The sequence below is a fragment of the Neofelis nebulosa genome, chromosome 3, assembly GCF_028018385.1.
Source record: "Neofelis nebulosa isolate mNeoNeb1 chromosome 3, mNeoNeb1.pri, whole genome shotgun sequence".
Lineage (NCBI taxonomy): Eukaryota > Metazoa > Chordata > Mammalia > Carnivora > Felidae > Neofelis > Neofelis nebulosa.
Genome location: NC_080784.1, coordinates 128390295 through 128410344, shown reverse-complemented (window position 1 = coordinate 128410344; position 20050 = coordinate 128390295). Strand labels below are relative to the sequence as shown.

General features: G+C 39.5%; 1 pseudogene; it reads right to left on the bottom strand.

Annotated features, from left to right (window-relative positions):
• Nucleotides 1–416: 416 nt before the first annotated feature.
• On the bottom strand, nt 417–517 carry LOC131508207 (U6 spliceosomal RNA; annotated as a pseudogene).
• Nucleotides 518–20050: the final 19533 nt, after the last annotated feature.

The window sequence follows — 20050 nt, the reverse complement described above, 5'->3', positions numbered from 1 at the left end:
GTTCGTGGTTCATTTTTTCCGTTTTAGCAAATGCAAAGCATTACATTCTTTTCGGAAAATCAAAGGCATCTTTTATCAAAGTCAAACACCTCTTCTAACAGCCTTTGAATTCCAAAAAGTGAAGTTTGAACTTGAAGCCAGTGTTTAGTTTTTAGTTCTTATTCTCTGGATTCTGTTTATTAAGCCCTGTTTACAAATTCCAAGAGTAAGGATAGCAAAATTCCTGAAAAATGTGCTTTAAAAAATACATGTTCAAGCTCCTTCCTGCCTTCTCTTAGGAGTTATATGATGAAAATGCTCAAGTTAAATATGTGGATATTTCTCCAGAAAAATTGCAATTCTTATATGTCCTTTACTTCAAGTTTTAAAAATTGCTGTTTGTTTATTATTCATATCTAGTTTAAATCCTATAGTTAACATTTCCCAACTTGTTCTTTCCACTTGCGTGTCATCCTTGCTAATGCTAATCTTCTCTGTATCGTTCCAATTTTACTATATGTGCTGCCGAAGGGAGCACCCAACTTGTTCTTTCCAAAGAGCTGGGTAAGCATGACATATTCACAGCACATGTTAGTAGCCCAAGCCCCACTGAAGGGACAGTAGAAGTATGTAAAAGGTATAGTCAGCAAGGACAAAGAGAAAGGGGAGAAGCAGAGTCTAGGAAACATTTCAAAAAACGTTTTGGCAGACAGTGAGCAAATGGAGGAGTGACACCTCATCAAACCCATGGAACCAGTTATGACCCAAGGTTCCCTAAAAGTGAGGAGGAGGGCGTATACTAAGGAGACGCCATCTCAGTAACTGTGAGGAACCCAGGAGACACCAGGACTCCAAGACCCATAGAAGTGGACTTGTGATTCAGGACTGAAAACAAGGGGATTGGTTAAAAGTCAGTAGAGACCTGGTGGTCCTACCCTTTCTCAACCCCCAGACTTCTGCCCACCTACCACCCCTCAGTCTTAAAAAGAAAAGAAGTGGGGAGAATCTTGGGAAAACAGAGACCATGTAGGATATGGGATATGAAATTGAGTATTCTGTTCGCTGAATAATTTTCTTACAGATATGTAGTTTTGGAAAACAATTTTCATTGAAATTTAAATAAAGTGAGAAAATTGTAGTCAGTTCAAATATTTAGTGTGCTTATTTCATAATAATGATAGTTGTGGAGCTGTTTAATGCACATGGCAAATTTGTAATGCAGATATAATTTAGACCCATTGTACAAATGAGAAAATTATGGCTTGTAGTGTAAGTTTGCCCAAGGTCATACAGCTATTAGGACGTAGCTAGCACTCAAACTCAGCTCTGTTGATTAAAAGCCTATACTTTTACAATGCCACCAAAATGCTTCACAGAGTTTTGGTTTATAACCACTGGGCGCAGAGAGAAGATTCTTCAGGATAAGGAAAAAAGTGTTGTGGAACATTCCCTACAAGCTTAGAACTTCCCACTACTTCATTATTTAACTAAGTTAATCAACTTGAATGTTTACTTATTTATTTTGAAAGAGCGAGAGAGAGAGAGAGCGAGAGAGAGTGAACATACATGCCTGAGGTGGGGGAGGGGCAGAGAGAGAAGGAAAGAGAGAATCCCAAGCAGGCTCTGAGGTGTCAACTCTAAGCCTGACATGGGGCTCAATCTCACAAACTGTGAGATCATGACCTGAGCCAAAATCAAGAGTCAGACCCTTAACATACTGAGCCACCCAGGCACCCCAAGGCACCTCAAGGATCAACTTGAAATCTAAAGGTTTAGTATAAATACTTTCAAATATTATTTTTTCCTAAAGCTGAAAATACACAAAATTAAATTTAGAAATACAAATCAAACTGAACTATGTAAGTCAATCTTATCAAGTGCTTCTTTTTTCTGTCATTTCCTCTGAGACTATTTGTCTCTGTGCCTAAAGTGTTCTGGACTTACTGTCCCCTGATCAAAGTTGTGCTCTGGCTAATAGTTGGGACCAAAGTATTTAATGTGATGTCTACCCATTTACATAGTATCTTAAGATATTTTAAAAATCTTTCACCAACTTTTATTATTCTTCGTCAGGTAGTCCAAATAGCAATTTGTATGTTCACCTATTGATTTGAGAGGTTCCTGTTTTCTCTATATGAACAGTTGGGCAGAGCCATCCCTCAGGAAAGTTGAGCTGAGGTGAGGAGTAGAGAATTGGGTAAGAAAGGTGAGAACATGGATGGATTTGTGGAAAGATCTAGAAGGGAAAGATCTTACATTTTGCTTTTGTCCACCTCCCACACCCAGCAGGTTTTAGCTGGTTAAATAAAATGAAAAGTATAGCAAGAATACTAGCAAAGAGGGGGAAAAAATCTTCATAACAAAATGCTTTCTGAAGATAACATGCAAACAGAGGAGGGGCAGTGTGACCCGGTGATGTTAAGGAGGGAGGTGAAGTCCCTGAATGTGTTCTAGTCTTACAGCCTATTAGCAGCAACTGAGAAGCTGTTCCTTCACCATGTCACCATGTGCTTTCCCAATTGGGAAGACCCTCAAAAGTATGAGCCTGGGCTGACCACCCCAGGCCACTCTTTACTAGAAACTGCTTAAAAATGTCAATTATGCTGCACATCTTTTCCTTCCTTTCCAGCTTCATAGTATCCGCTCAACAGATTCCTGACAAAGTGTGTTAGGTGTTAAGGTACACAGTCTGTATGTAAGATGTTGTAAAATTCAACCTTTTAAAAGGCCAACAGTGGGGGCGCCTGGGTGGCTCAGTGGGTTAAGCGTCTGACTTCAGCTCAGGCCATGATCTCACAGGTCCATGAGTTCGAGCTCCACGTCGGGCTCTGTGCTGACAGCTCGGAGCCTGGAGCCTGCTTCAGATTCTGTGTCTCCTTCTCTCTGCCCCTCCCCTGCTCATGTTCTGTCTCTCTCTCTCTCAAAAAATAAAATAAAAATATGAAAAAATAAAAAATAAAACAAAAATAAAAGGCCAACAGTGAAACCCAGAAAGCATGTTACAATGCATTGCGTGCTAACAATTCTTTTCAAATTTTTTCTGCGCTATCTTTCTTTTTCTATCTCATTTTCTCCTTCCTGTAGAGATATTTTTTAACATTTCACAGTAAAAGTACATTTTTTTAGTGCGAAAAAGAAATTCATTATGCTGGTGGTGGTAAATTTGTTACTTTATCAGCAAAATACTTAATCTACAATGTCACTGTGCAAAATTTGTGATTACATGCCACAGATGAAGTGATTAATTTAGCTCTGTTATGTATGCAATAAATATTCAGGCAAAACGAGAGAACAGAGAGCTTTCTTTGATTCGTCTGTCATTTTTCTTTTTTACCCACAGTAAATATTTTGTACGTAGATCTTGGCACAACCTTTATTTTTTTGTGGGATATAAATTCCTGAAAAAGAATTCCTGAGTAATTGGTTATGTAAATTTTAAATAATACCCATTGCCAGACTGACATACAGAAAGTTTTCACAAATTTATTCTGTGGCTAATTTGAATTAATGCTATTATTTTATTCTTTTCCTATCTCATGGATACAAAATATTTCACAGTGCTTTTGTTTGTTTGCTTATTTGTTTGTTTTGTTTTGAGAGAGAGAGGGAGAAAGAGAACACGCACGCACGAGCTGCAGAGAAAATCTTAAGCAGGCTCCACGCTAGTACAGAGTCCTATTCAGGGCTCAGTCCCACGACTCTGGGATCATGACCTGAGCCAAAATCAAGAGTCAGGCAAGTGCTCAACCAACTGACCCACCCAGGCACCCCCGTCACAGTGTTTTAAATTTGCATGTCTTTGGTCACAGATAAGGTTGAACATAGGTGAGCATCCTATTTTTTTCACTGTTTTTATTTATTCTTTTGTAAATTCCCATTTTTTTTTTCCTATGGGGGTTTTTGTCTTTTCTTCTTATTGATTTTCAAGACTCCCTTTATATGTGTTATAGATACACTGTAGAATTATTATTTCCCATCTTTGTTGTGGGTTCACAGCAGACAGCGTGCTCTTTTCTACCATTTGACTTACGACTTGGCCATGTGATATCCTGTGTCCAATATAATAAGAGCAGATGGGATACAACCAGAAGCTTTAAATATGCTCGCACATTTGGATTTCCCTTTTGTACTCCTGTGCTCTGCCCCCAGAAAACAGCACACCCTGGGTAGCCACTGGTCCCAGAATGAAAACACAGGAAGCCTGAAACATAACTACCCCAGCTACCCTGTAGACCTCTGAATGTCTAACACGTTTGTTGTAAGCCACTAAGAATTTGATATGTAGCATTTCGGCAGCACTACCTGACTGATATAGTGCTGTGAGGTCCTTCTCTAAATGCCAGGGTGATCCTGTCAAAAAATGACAAAAAGAGGGGCGCCTGGGTGGCGCAGTCGGTTAAGTGTCCGACTTCAGCCAGGTCACGATCTCGCGGTCCGTGAGTTCGAGCCCCGCGTCAGGCTCTGGGCTGATGGCTTGGAGCCTGGAGCCTGTTTCAGATTCTGTGTCTCCCTCTCTCTCTGCCCCTCCCCCGTTCATGCTCTGTCTCTCTCTGTCCCAAAAATAAATAAAAAACGTTGAAAAAAAAATTTTTTTTAAAAATGACAAAAAGAAAAGAAACCTTGAAGTAAAAAATAAAATCACACATAGAAAATGTACTGCTTTTTTTCAACAAAATAGGTATCCTAGGAATACCTTGCCCAGAAATAGTTGTCAAGGTTGGCCAGAGAAGTGACAGCTTCCAGCAAACCAGCCAATGTAGCAGAGTATATAAGAGGCGAAGTCAGATCAATATTTTTTCAAGAAATATGTAAGAGGTATTGCATTGGTTAGGGTTCTCCAGAGAAACAGAACCAATAAGACATACATATCAAAATTTTTTAGAAGGAATTGGCTCATGCAGTTATGGAGAGTGCAAAGTACAGAGTCTTCAGGGTGGTCTGGCAGGCTAGAGAGTCAAGAGAACAGGTGTTACACTTACAGTTCAAAGGCCATCTGCTGTAGAACCAGAAAAAAACAATGCTGCAGATGAAATCCAAAGGCCATCTTCTGGGGAATTCTCTCTTGCTCAAGGAAGCTGGTTTTTTTGGTCAGACCTTCAACTGATTGGACGAACACAGCCACAAATGTGGTCATTAGGGCAATTCACTCTACTCAAAGTCCATGGGTTTACATGTTAATTGCAGAAATACCCAGAATAATGTTTGACCAGATATCTAGGCACCCCATGGCCCAGTCAAGGTGACACATAAAATTAACTATCACAATCGTTTTCAGATTAATATTGACTGTAAGGCCAAACGTGGTATTTTAAGGTCAACATGAGTCCAGGGTAACCAGGGTCTATAGCAAGACAAGCATGATATAAGGGCATTGAAATCATGGACATGAGGGAGACTGGGTCAGCCTGAGTCCAATCAGACCACACACACACAAGTTATTTTAACAAAGAGAACTTACGAAAAAGAAATACTGGGGCACCAGAGTGGCTCAGTCAGTTAAGCATCCAACTCTTGATTTTGGCTCAGGTCATGATCTCATGGTTTGTGAGTTGGAGCCCCACGTGGGGCTCTGCACAATCATTCTCTACTTGGGATTCTCTCTCTCTCTTTCTCTGCCCCTCCACTGCTCATGCGCTCTCTCAAACTAAATAAACTTAAAAAAATACAGGGGCGCCTGGGTGGCTCAATCGGTTGAGCGGCCGACTTCGGCTCAGGTCATGATCTCGCGGTTCGTGAGTTCAGGCCCCGCGTCGGGCTCTGTGCTGACAGCTCAGAGCCTGGAGCCTGTTTCAGATTCTGTGTCTCCCTCTCTCTGACCCTCCCCCGTTCATGCTCTGTCTTACTCTGTCTCAAAAATAAATAAACGTTAAAAAAAAAAATTTAAAAATAGAAAAAAAATACTAACTAGGTTTTCAAGTACTGAAAGGGCAAACAAAATTACCTTAAGATGCCATGGATTTAGCATAGCAAGAAGCAGTTACCATCTCTGGCCTGGAAGAACAAAGGGAAAGGGGTTGAAATTATTTAAACTTACAAGCTTGAAGCAAATACCCATACTGCTGAAACTCAGACCCCAGTCCACTAAAATGCAGACCTCTACAGAGGGACACGAGTCAGCTGGTATTAGTGTGCCTGCGAGGGCAAGTGAGCCTGATCCTGTGAGTGTTGGAAAAACCGAGAACTAGAATCCAGGGCTATACTGGGAGGAACTGCCACCTCCAGGATGAAGTGTTGCTAGGTGACGCTCAGAAATACAGCAAGCAAACAGAAATAAACAGCAAAGTGTAAGCTCCTCCTGGCTCCTCCCACGTGAGGTCTCTCTCTAGCGCCCTCTCTCTGCAGAGCCTAGATAGGCGGCTAGCTGGTCAAGGGAAAAGGTGTTTCGCAGAATCCCAGCCCAGTTCCAGCTCAGTCGATGAGGGAGGGTTGTAGCTGGGAGACATTAGCTTAATAACATGCACAGAGTAGTCCTTGAGAGCCATGATCTCGAAAGTGGAGTGCGCATATTGGGGGTATGCATAAGACAACACTAGGAAATGGAAAGAAATCAATTTATATTTTGTATCTAAAAACAAGAAAGAAAGAAAGAAGAAAGAAAGAAAGAAAGAAAGAAAGAAGAAAAAAGAAAGAAAAAGAAGAAGAAAGAAAGAAAGAAAGGAAGGAAGGAAGGAAGGAAGGAAGGAAGGGAGAAAGAAGAAAAAAAACTATTAATATTTAAATCACAGATTGCTAGTGAAAACTCTCTTTGAGAATATTAAGATGGGGGAAAATGAATATAAAGAGGAAAAGAATCTAAACAAAACAGCAGGAGGGAAACAGGTCTTGCTCAAATACAATACTCATGTGTGCATGGGGGCACCTGGGTGGCTCAGTCAGTTAAGGATCTGACTTTGGCTCAGGTCATGATCTCACGGTTCATGAATTGGAGCTGCACATCAGGCTCTGTGCTGAAGCCTGCTTGAGATTCTCTCTCTCTTTCAGCCCTCCCCCACTCACGCTTTCTCTGTCTTCAAATAAATGAATAAACTTAAGAAAAATACTTATGTGTGCAGTGGCAAAGAAAAAGAATAGCAGTAATTGAGAACTTCTTGTACAAGTAGGACACATTTGGATTAGTTAGATTTGTATTAGAGTCTTTGAATTATCTTTTGGATTTGAGAATCATATGACCTGCCCCAGTCTCAAATTTGCTAGTTATTTCTCTAATCTTGTCTACTATCGTAGTAGCAGTTAAAAGATAAAGGATAACAGAGAGAAAGGTGATGGGCTGCTAGGGACAGAAGGAAGTCTTTCCTAAGAAAAACACTTTTGTATTAAGTTAATCTCTATCAGAGCTAGAGTCCTAGAGATGATCATCAGTACACGAGCTTGAAGTAGGACAGAGGCCAAACCACAAAAGGTCTCACATGGCTTGATGGAAAGAAAATAAAGACGCCTGTAAAGACTGCATGTATCCCTTTCTCCTTGAGAACTCTCCCAGGTGCTAGTATCATGCTCTGCCAATGTTTCTTAGGTATGTACATATAAGTATACATAGAATTAAGCGTTGGTGGTACATTTAAGGACAAGCACATACCCATCAGTGGTCTTCAAGAGCAACTAAGAGATCCCTTTAGATTCTGTCTTTAAGAATTTAGACAGAATCCAAGTTGATAACCCTTTACTGAACACAACTAGCCAAAGTTCAAGATGAGAAGGGGAAAAAGAAAAGTATTCCAGGCAATGGGAAGGTTTGAGTGAAGACTTTAATATGGAAAACAAAGGAGCCTGGCAGGGTGGAGAGGAGGGATGGTGGTGGAGAGACACCTGTCTGAGAAGGCCTAACCCACCTGACAGAAATGCTAGGGAGTTTATTCCCCACGGCAGGAGGAATCTCTGAAGGATCTGAGTAAGGAGCTGACAGGAGTACATTTTTGTGTGTGTGAAAAATCACTCTGGCCAGTATGGATTGGAGAAATAAGAGAACTAGGTGGAGGAAAAACCAATGAAATTGTAAAGGCTGAACAGCATTATGGAGTCTCTTCCATAACACCACGTCTCTATATGAATCTACCGGGGCCTATGGTAACAGCATAAGCGAAGTATTTGTTCACTTGGCTTTTAAGGTGTTGATTAGGCAGTTTGGCTTCAGGGAGTATGATTTATACAGAAACCTCAAATTACACAGGCTTATGGGAGAAAAAGAATTATATGGGTCCGCCAGTAGTTCTGCTTCAGAGGCTACTTGACCCAGTGCTGAGTGATATCAAATCTATCCCCAGCTCTGCTTCCTCTAAGTTAGCTCCATTCTTAGGCTCCCAGCTGTTCCCAGATTCCCCTTCTGGGTGAAAATATCTGGGCAGGTATAAGCCAAAAGGTCTTTTGCCATCAAATTCAGCAGAATTGAGGCTTTTGTTTCCCAGAAGCCTAGCAAACACTTTCTAGAACTTGCTGGATGACTGCAGGACCAACTCTTCCATTAGGGGCAGCAAGGGCCAGTGCCTAGGGCCCACAGCACTTTCCTGCTGACTGGGTTATGTGCTCATCTCTGAACCAATCACTGAGGCTAGAATGGCAGCATATGATGATCAGGGGAAAATCAATAAAGGCTCACTTGACTGCTATGGATCAATCCTTCTCCAACCGCTTGGCTGGAAAACCATGCTTGGGTACAGTTTCAGGCCATTCCCAGAAAGGAGAAGATGATGCTGGGTAGCAAATAATAGATGCCCAACATAGCTGGGTAATGAATTTTACTTTCTGATGACACAAGGATTTGGATCATTCTTTCCTGCTGCCTCTGAAAGCTCCAGACAACGTCTGAGATACTTCCTATTATGCACAGTGCTGTATTTTATTGTTCTCTTAGCAATTCCAAATTTTTAGTGTCAGATCTTTGAGAAAAGAAATTTCCCAGGCATAGTTTCAGTGATTATCTGATATCAGGCCTGTTAGATGTGAAAGCAATGCTTTTTTAGTTTATCATAAAAATAATTTTAATTGAAGAAGGTAATGGGCTTTGCTATTTCTCGTCTATCCAGTACTCCCTTTTCCCATTCCATGGACTTCTTTTTTTTTTAACTTATTTATTTTGAGAGAGAGAGAGAGAGAGAGAGAGGCAGAGAGACATATAGAAAGAGAAGTCCAAGCAGGATTCATGCTGCTAGCGCAGAGCCCAATACAGGGCTCGAACTCATGAAGCATGAGATCATGACCTGAGCTGAAACCAGGAGTCAGACGCTTAACTGACTGAGCCACCCAAGTGCCCTTCATTCCATGAATTTCTGGTTCCAGAAATTCCCCTTGCTCCACTTTCCCCAACACAGAGGCAGATATATGAATTGTGTGGAGTCAATCTGAATTGTTAACTTTTCTATAAATGATTATTCTAATTCATTTAATGAAAATAAGTGGCTCTACAACTGTGCTGGGACATCTTAGCTGAACCCAAGCTAGGATTCAGAGTCTGACTGTAGGCTGTTGGGTCACTGAGCCTGGCCGTCATCTGAGATATTGATCTGAATGATTTCAGAAGCTTGGGAGGAGAATGTTTTTGTATCAATCTATCAGTGAATGACAGTAGACACCTGGGAAGATGGAGAATACAATCTGGTTCTTTATTCTCCTTGCTTTGCCCAGATCCAGATCTATGGGACTGTGGGAAGCAGCGAACAGGACTATTTTCATAAACAGCCTTGTGAGTGCACTCTGGATTCCTGTCTGGATTCCTAGTGTCAAAGTATAATACTGAATTGGGATGAAGGAAGGATTCTCCCTATTTCTTTGTGGGATGCAACATGGCTCCAGTGCCCAGAAAACTGAAATATACACTATGCAATGTGCTAGACTCAAGATTTTTCAATCATAGGACCATCAGGACAGGCACTCTTGTCCAGGGTAGCATCATGCTCACGTTCTTCCACTGCTTTAGCCACAGCAATGAGAATGAGGAGATGCTCCCTCAAGTTGGTTTGGGCCAGAGGCAGCAGCACAAGAAAGCTAGGTCAGCAGAATAGGAGCAGACTTGTTCTTTCACACAACTGAGACACATTTGGGGGGTATCTACAAAACACTGTAGAAGATTTGGAGAAAGGAAGTCTAATAACCATCAGTCGGGCAGATAAGGCCTAGAGCCTGTTAAATTTGAGTAATTAATGTTAACATGATCTTATTTGTACATTGTTACTGGTAGAAACAAGGGTGTGTGTGTGTGTGTGTGTGTGTGTGTGTGTGTAGACGGATAGGGGTTATACTTTCATTCTAAAAATATTTTTTGAGTGCCTTCTCTATGCCCGGCACTATTCCAGAAATCAGTGGTATAAGGGTGAACATGATTAACAAAGATCCTTTCCCTCAAGGGTTACACAGCTGAGTCCCTGGGAAGTAATAATGACCTGGAATGTCATTTTTTCAATGTTCTTGAGCTCTGTAGATGTTATAATTCATGTCATCCAAAGATTCTCAATCTTTGTTAACCAGCCCCTAATTCAATTCAGAATCAACTCTACAGCCTAAGCAGTGAGATTACAATACCTGTTTCCAACTAAACTCAAAGCACAAAGCATTCCTCTAAACACAAGAAATCACAAATTATTAGCTCTATTAATTCTATTATATACATAATATTTGGAGGCCAGCTGTCATCTTGAAATGAAAAGTACAGTTTTCCAGGTTGGTTAGAGAGATGGAGACTGAAATCTTGGCATCAAGCTATTGGTGTTTTCTTTTATTCAATTACCTAGATGTACCTTAAAAAATTAGAACCACCATGATAGTAGATCCAAAAATTATTTCCTAAGTGGAATACTGATCATTCATGTGTGTAAATGCCATCACTATTATTGAATTTTCACACCACTTCACCTGGGATGGAAATATCATCCAAGGTAATTTTTTGCCCCGTAGGGTTATTTTCTAGTGCTCCCAAGCAGAGAATTAAAAAACAGAAATAGCAAAGCATGCATTTTAACAAATTGAACTCACTGGATAAACTCAAATACACATTCTTTTAAGGAACTGTGAAGTAACCAAAAGTTTCTTTAAAAAACATTTTTAGGGAACCAATGTTTTAAAAAGCCAAGCCTGTATGTATGCAAATAACAGATTGGATAAAACTTGTATAAAACTAGTCATCTATTGATATGAGAAATTTCTGGAAATGGTAATGATGGCTGCAAAAGGTGAATGTACTTATACCACTGAACTGTATACTTTAAAATGGCTAAAATGGAGTATTTTTAATTACATATATTTTACCTCAATAAAATACTGTTATATTTTTATTAGTTTCAGGAGTAGAATTTAGTTATTCATCACTTACATACAACACCCAATGCTCATCATAAGCGCTTCCTTAATACCCATCACCCATTTAGCTCATCCCCAGCCCACCTACCCTCCAGCAACCCTCAGTTTATTCTCTATAGTTAAGAGTCTCTTATAGTTTGCCTTCCTCTCTGTTTTTATCTTATTTTATTTTTCCTCCCCTTCCCCTATTTTCATCTTTTTTGTTTCTTAAATTCCACATATGAGTGAAATCATATGGCATTTCTCTTTCTCTGACTGACCTATTTCACTTAGCATAATGCACTCTAGCTCCATCCATGCCATTGCAAATGGCAAGATTTCGTTCTTTTTGATCACTGAGTAATATTCCATTATATATATCTACCACTTCTTCTTTATCCATTCATCATTCATTGGGACATTTGGGCTATTTCCATAATTTGGCTATTGTTGATAATACTCCTATAAACATTTGGCTATTGTTGATAATGCATGTGCTCCTTTGAATCTGTATTTTTGTATCCTTTGGATAAATACCTAGTAGTGAAGTTGCCGCATTGTAGGATAGTTCTATTTTTACCTGTTTAAAGAACTTCCATACTGTTCTCCAGAGTGGCTGTTCCAGTTTGCATTCCCACCAACAATGTAAAAGGGTCCCCCTTTCTCTGCATCCTCTCCATCATCTGTTGTTTCCTGAGTTGTTAATTTTAGCCATTTTGTCAGGTGTGAGGTGGTATCTCATTGTGGTTTTGATTTGTATTTCCCTGATGATGAGTGATATGACCATTTTTTAATGTGCCTGTTAGCCGTTTGTGTGTCTTTGGAGAAATGGCTGTTCATGTCTTCTGCGCATCTCTTATCTGGGTTATTTATTTTTTGGGTGTTGATTTTGATAAGTTCTTTATAGATTTTGGATACTAACCTTTTTATCCAATATGTCATTTGCAAATATCTTCTCCCATTCCATAGTTGCCTTTTAGTTTTGTTGATTGTTTCCTTCACTGTGCAGAAAGTTTTCATCTTGATGAGGTCCCAATAATTCATTTTTACTTTTGTTTCTCTTGTCACTATAGATGTGTCTAGTAAGAAGTTGCTATGGCCGAGGTCAAAGAGGTTGCTGCCTGTGTTCATGTATAGGATTTTGATGGTTTCCTGTCTCACATTTAGGTCTTTCATCCAATTCAAATTTATTTTTGTGTGTGGTGTAAGAAAGTGGTCCAGGTTCGTTCTTTTTATGTCAATGTCCAGTTTTCCCAATAGCATTTGTTGAAAAGACTGTCTTTTGCCATTGGATATTCTTTCCTGCTTTATTGAAGATTAGTTGACCATATAGTTGTGGGTCCATTTCTGGGTCCCCTATTTTGTTCTATAGATCTATGTGTCTGGTTTTTGTGTCTTGATGATTGCAGCTTTGTAATACAGCTTGAAATCTGGAATCTTGAAAGTGGAATTGTCTTCCACTTTGCTTTTCTTTTTCAACATTACTTTGGCTATTTGGGGTCTTTTCTGGTTCCATAAAAATTTTAGGATTGCTTTTTCTAGCTCAGTGAAAAATGTACATGGTTTTTTGATAAGGATTGCATTGAATGTGTAGATTGCTTTGGGTGTTATAGACATTTTAACAATATTTGTTCTTACGATCCATGAGCCCGGAATCCTTTTCCATTTCTTTGTGTCTTCTTCATTTTTTTTCATAAGTGTTCTACAGTTTTCAGACTACAGATCTTTTACCTCTTTGGTGAGGTTTATTCCTAGGTATCTTATGGCTTTTGGTGCAATGATGGGATTGATTCCTTCATTTCTCTTTCTGCTGCTTCATTTTTGGTGTATAGAAATGCAGCCATTTTCTATACATTGATTTTATATCTTGCAATTCTGCTGATTTCAGGTATCAGTTCTAGCAATTTTTTGGTGGAGTCTTTTGGATTTTCTACATAGAGTACCATGGTGTCTCTGAAGAGTGAAAGTTCTTCTTCCTTGTCGATTTAGATGCCTTTTACTTTTTGTTGTTGTTGTTGTTGTTGTTGTTGTTGTTGTTTGATTGCTGAGGTGAAGATTTCCAGTACTATGTTGAATAACAGTGGTAAGGGTGGACATCCTATCATCTTCCTGACCTTAGGAGAAAAGCTCTCAGTTTTTCCACATTGAGAATAATATTACCTGTGGGTGATTCATATATGGCCTTTATGATGTTGAGGTATGTTCCTTCTATCCTACTTTCTTGTGTGTGTGTGTGTGTGTGTGTGTGTGTGTGTGTGTGTGTGTTTTATCAAGAAAGGATGCTGTGTTTTGTCAAATGCTTTTTCTGCATCTATTGAGAAGAGCATATGGTTCTTATTCTTTCTTTTATTAGTGTAGTGTATCACATTGATTGATTTGCAGATATTGAACCACCTCTGCAGTCCAGGAATAAATCCCACTTGATCATGATGAATAATTCTTTTAATGTACTGTTGGATCCAGTTTGCTAGTTTCTTGTTGACAATACTTGCATCCATGTTCATCAAAGATATCAGCCTGCAATTCTCCTTTTTAGTGGGGTCCATGTCTGGTTTTGGAATCAAGGTAATGCTGGCTTCATGGAATGAGTTTGGAAGTTTTCTTTCCATTTCTTTTTTTTTTTTTTTTGAAAAGTTTGAGAAGAATAGATATTAACTCTTCTTTAAATGTCTGGTAGAATTCCTCTGGGAAACCATCTGGCATTGAATATTTGCTTGTTGGGAGATTTTTGATTACTAATTCAATTTCTTTGCTGGTTATTGATCTGTTCAAATTTTCTATTTCTTCCTGTTTCAGTTTTGGTAGTTTATATGTTTCTAGGAATTTGTCCATTTCTTCCAGATTGCCCAATTTGTTGGCATATAATTTCTCGCAATATTCTCTAATAATTGTTTGTATTTCTATGATGTTGGTTGTAATCTCTTCTCTTTCATTCATGACTTTATTTACTTGGGTCTTTTCTGTTTCCTTTTTGATAAGTCTCACTAGGGGTTTATCAATTGTGTTAATTCTTTCAGAGAACCAGCTCCTAGTTTTGTTAATCTGTTCTACTGTTTTTTGATTTCCATATCACTTATTTCTGCTCTGATTTTCATTATTTCCCTTCTTCTGCTGGTCTTAGGCTTTATTTGCTGTTCTTCTTCCAGCTCCTTTAGGTGTAACATTAGGTTCTGTATTTGAGAATTTTCTTGCTTTTTTGAGGTAGGTCTATATTGCTATATCCTTCCCTTCTATATGACCACCTTTGCTGCATTGCAAAGGTGTTGGACTGTCATGACTTCATTTTCATTTGTTTCCATGCATTTTTTTCTTTCTTCTTTAATTTCCTAGTTAATCCATTCATTCTTTAGTAGGATGTTCTTTAACCTCCATGTATTTGTGGTCTTTCCAAACTTTTTCTTGTGCTTAACTTCAAGTTTCATAGTATTGTGGTCTGAAAATAATGCATGGTATGATATTGATCTTTTTGTGTTGGTTGAGGCTGATATGTGACCCAATGTGTGATTTATTCTGAAGAATGTTCCACGTGCACTCAAAAAGAATGTGTATTCTACTGCTTTAAGATGAAATGCTCTGAATAAATCTGCTATATTCTGGTCCAGTGTCTCATTCAAAGCCATTGTTTCCTTACTGATCTTCCTCTTAGATGATCTGTCCATTGCTGTAAGTGGGGTGTTGAAGTCCCCAACTATTATTGTATTATTGTTAATGAGTTTTTTTATGTTTGTTATTAATTGTTTTATATATTTGGGTGTTCCAAGTTGGGGGCATAAATATTTACAATGGTTAGACCTTCTTGTTGGATAGACTCCTTTATTATGATACAGTACCCTTCTTCATCTTTTTAAAAATCTGATTTGTCTGGGGGCATCTGTGTGACTCAGTCAGTTGAGTGTACAACTTTGGCTCAGGTCATGATCTTGCAGTTCATGAGTTCAAGCCACATATCGGGCTTGCTGCTGTCAGCTTGTCAGTGTAGAGCCTGCTTCAGATTCTCTGTCCCCCTCTCGCTGTCCTTTCCCCACTTGTGCTCTCCCAAAAATAAATAAATATTTTTTAAAAATAAAATAAAATAAAATCTAGTTTGTCTGATATAAATATGGCTACTCTAGCTTTCTTTCAATGTGCATTACCATGACAAATTGTTCTCCATCCTCTCACTTTCAATCTAGAGGTGACTTTGGGTCTATGATAAATCTCTCATAGGCAGTATATCAATGAGTTTTGTTTTTTTATCCATTCTGAAACCCTATGTCTTTTTAAAAAAATGTTTATTTATGTGTTTTGAGAGAGAGAGAGAGCTGGGGAGGGTCAGAGAGAGAGAGAGGATAGAGGGATACAGTGAGAGAATCTCAAGCAGGCTCCTCACTGTCAGCCTGGAACGTGATGCAGGGCTTGATTCCATGAACCATGAGATCATGACCTGTGCCAAAATCAAGAGTCAGACGTTTAACCAACTAAGCCACCCAGGCAGCCCACCCTATGTCCTTTGATTGGATTATTTAGTCCATTTACATTCAGAGTAATTATTGATAGATATCAGTTTAGTGCCATTGTATTACCTGTATAGTTGCGGTAGGTTGTTTCTGTTCTTTTCTAGTCTTTGATGGTTTTGGTCTCTCTTTTCCACTCAGAGGGCCCCATTTAATATTATTTAAGAGCTGCTATAATGTTCTTGAAATCCTTTAGTTTGTTGTTGTTTTTTTTTTTGTTTTTTTGTTTTTTTGGGTTTTTTTTTTGTCTAGGATCTCTTTATCTTTTCTTCTATTCTGAATGACAGCCTTGCTGGATAGAGTATTCTTGGCTGCATATTTTTCCCATTTAGCATATTGAATATATCATGCCACTCCCTTTTGGCCTGACAAGTTTCTGTGGACAAGTCTGCTGCTAACTTTATGTGTCTACCCTTGTAGGTTAAGGACCTTTTGTCCCTAGTTGCTTCCAGAATCTGTTTTTATCTTTGTATTTTTTAAGTTTCACTATGATATGTCTTGGTGTTGACCTGTTTTTGTGGATTTTGAGGGGAGTTCTCTGTGCCTCTTGGACTTGGAATACCTGTTTTCTTCCCCAGCTTAGGGAAGTTCTCAGGTATAATTTGTTCAAATAAATCTCCTGCCCCTTTCCCCTCACTTTTCTCCTTCTGGAATTCCTACAATATGGATATTATTGCACTTTATGGAATTGCTGAGTTCCCTTTGTCTATATTTGTGACTTAATAGTTTTCTTTCCCTCTTCTTTTCAGCTCTATTATTTTCCATAATCTTATCTTCTATAGCACATATTCTCTATTCTGCTTCTTCCACCTTTGGTGTGACTATATCCAGTCAGTTTTGCATCTCAGTTATAGCATTTTTCACTTCAGCTTGACCTGTTTTTAGGTCTCTCATCTCTACAGCAAAGCTTTCTCTTGTGTCTTCTATGCTTCATTCAACCTCAGCTAGTATTCTTATGACTGTTGTTCTAAATTCTTATTCAGATATATTGTTTATATCTGTTTTGAGTAAATTCCTGGCTGTGATTTCTTCTTGATCTTTCTTTTGGGGAGAATTCCTCCATCTTGTCATTTTTGTCTAGGTTTCTGTCTGTTGTGTGTTATGAAATCTTGTTATGTTTCCTGCTCCTGAGGGTACCGCTTTATTAAGGAAGGGTCATACACTGTCCAGGGCCTGGCACTTCAGGGAATGTTTATGCTGGATGCTCTGTGCACTCTGCTGTTGTGTTTTGGCTGCTCTTTTGCACAGGTCAGTCCTCTGTAGAGTTCCTCCTTGCTTGCAGTGGGGAGTGTTTGGACCTTTAATTAGGTGTGTTTTATTTGTTTATTAAAATAAGCTTGATTAAAAAAAAAAAGCTTGATCCAAAATAAGAAAAAAAGAAAGGAAAAACAAAAAAACAAAAAAACTATAAGCCTCATTTCAAAGAAAAAGAAAGAAAGAAAGAAAGCCTGCTTAAAAAAAAAAAGAGGAAAAAGAAAAGAAGAAACAAACAACAAACAAACAAAAAAACTATAAGCTTGATTCCAAAGAGAAAAAGAAGAAGAAGAAGAAGAAGAAGAAGAAGAAGAAGCCGCCTATGGTTCTATTTCCACCAGAACTGATGCTGATGCTCTGGAGCATTCTATGTCAGTAGGCTTGGTGCATGTGGGGGCCTGTGTTGATCCTCTAGGGGAGAAGTCCACTATGCAGGCTCACAGTCAGACCTGCCCTGATAAAAATGTCCCTGCAGCGAGCAGGGAGGCAAAATTTGGTATAAGCGGCTCCAGCCTCCACTGGGGACACTGTGTTACTCACTGAAGTCCAACTGTGCTGGTGCAGGGGTTGGAGGGGAATGGCATCACCCCACTCACTCTCTTTCCAGCTCAGAGAGGGGTGCTCACACCCACTACTGTTCAGGATACCCTCTTGTGTTCCAGTCTTCCCTTAGATCCCCGCCCTCATCCTGTCTGTGCATGGGTCATTGGCACACCTGGCACCATAGGTCTTCTGTGTTTTATCTCTGGCATCCAGGTGGGATTCAAAACTCCAAATCTTAAAGGACCTGCCCTGGTGCATACCTGCTCTTCTGAGGAGGAGAGCCTTTTCATGCTGTGTCTGATGCTGGTTTGTACGTAAAAAGCAGTCACATCGCAACAGGTGCTTGGAGTTTATGGTGAATCACAACGAAAAGCAGCAATGAGGTTATCTGCCCTCTGCGCACACATCTGTCCCCTGCTGTTGAACAGCTGCTCAATGGCGCCCACCAGATCTTTTGTCCTTGGAGAGGGAATATACCCTCTTTCAAGTGTACTCCAGGAAGGGGAACATTCTCTCCCAGTGAAACCCAGGGGATCCCTACACCACACTGTCCATTGTCTTCTCTTATGCCTCTGCCTTCCTTCTCCCCAGGAGCACCGCTGCCTGCCCAGCTTGACTCCCCTGAATAGTGTGAACTTCTAAAATCTTAGAATTTGAGCTCCATTGTTTGCAAAAACTTGGGATAGTCAGTTCTTCCCGATTCCCCAGTCAGTGGTATTGGGAGAGTGTTTTCTTACGAGAACCTGACACTCTGCTCTCTCCCCCCCTCTCTTTCTCTCTCTCTCTCTGCAAAAAGGGCTCCCACCCATCCACAACACTGATGCTTTTTTCTCTCCCAGTTCACATCTCTGCACCTTGTACCTGCCACATATTCTGCTTCTAATTTGCAGATTGTTCTCTTAATCCTCAGATCCATTTCCTAGGTATTGGGTTGTCTGAGTGGCTCAGTCAGTTAAGCATCTGACTTTTGATTTTTCTTCAGGTCATGATCTCATGGGTTCATGAGATTGAGCCCCAAGCCAGGCTCTGCACTGGCAGCACAGAGCCTGCCTGACATTCTCTCTCTCTCCCTCTACCGCCTCCTCTGCTTGTACTCTCTCCCAGTCTCTCTTGATCTCAAAATAAATAAATATATTTTTTTAATGATTTGATGTTAATCTAGCTGTGTTTGAGGGACAAGGCAAGCCCAGGGTCCCCCTACTACTCCATCTTAACTCTACTCCAATAAAAAATATTTTTTTAATGTTTTTTTTTAATGTTTTTTATTTATTTTGGGGACAGACAGAGACAGAGCATGAACGGGGGAGGGGCAGAGAGAGAGGGAGACACAGAATCGGAAACAGGCTCCAGGCTCCGAGCCATCAGCCCAGAGCTTGACGCGGGGCTCGAACTCACGGACTGCGAGATCGTGACCTGGCTGAAGTCGGACGCTTAACCGACTGCGCCACCCAGGCGCCCCCAATAAAAAATATTTTTAAAAAAACAGTTTGTCCTGAATAAAACCAAACTTGAAAATATTCTTCAGATTGAGCTTGACCTTTCATTATATGTTATTTGGTTTAAAGTCTTGAGTGACTACCATACCAGTGGTTCTTAGGTTCCTGCCAAAATCTTTCTGAGTTTATTTGGCTTGGTTTTGAAGGATAACATTTATATTGGATACACAAAACATAGCTCATGTCCTTACTGATTCATTTAAACAAACAAACAGACAGACAAACATGCTGTCCAAATTGAGCACAGTTTTGAATTAAACTTAGATCCCTAGTTCCAAGAAAATGCCTATTGCTCTTCCAGCATATGTGTTCAATGTATTGTTCACTTGTATTTCTGTTTGCCAAGCAATCATTCCTCCAGGGATACCATGTGACTGCTTTTAATTGAAATATGTTGGACTGTTTTATGTCATGTCAAAACCTTGCCGAACATATTTGTATGGAAAACGTGTTATTGGTTCATTGTCCACATTTTCAGGCCAAGGTATGTACATAGCTCGAATGATGTTCAATTCTAGTCCATTGAGATCAATGCTCATTACATCGTTGATGGTCCTATGACCCAGGAGGTTATCATCAAATATCTCAAGTAGGATCCTTAAGCAAAAAGACTGTGTGTTTTTAATGTAAAACTGACCCGGGTTTATATTTGACATAGACTCCGGACATAGTTTTCCAAGATCTTTTCATGATAGAAGAGAAGCTGTTCTGCAGTAAGTCTGGGCATATATCACTGAAAATTTTCGTTTGCTTTTGTTTTTATCTGAACAATTTTCTGTAAATTGTGAACAATTTACTGTAATTCCAGCTCATTGGAATTAACACACATTTATTCAAATGTGTGTTTAATTCTGATCATACATAAAGTGATTACTATCCTACTAAATTCAAAGGGCTTGCTGCAAAAGTAACGTTTCAATTCTTGGTCAGTGATGCTTATCTTAAAGGTTTTTCTTTCATTCTTTTTTCTTCTTTTCTTTTTCTTTTCCAAAATATCTCATGTTCTTCTCCAATGTAGCT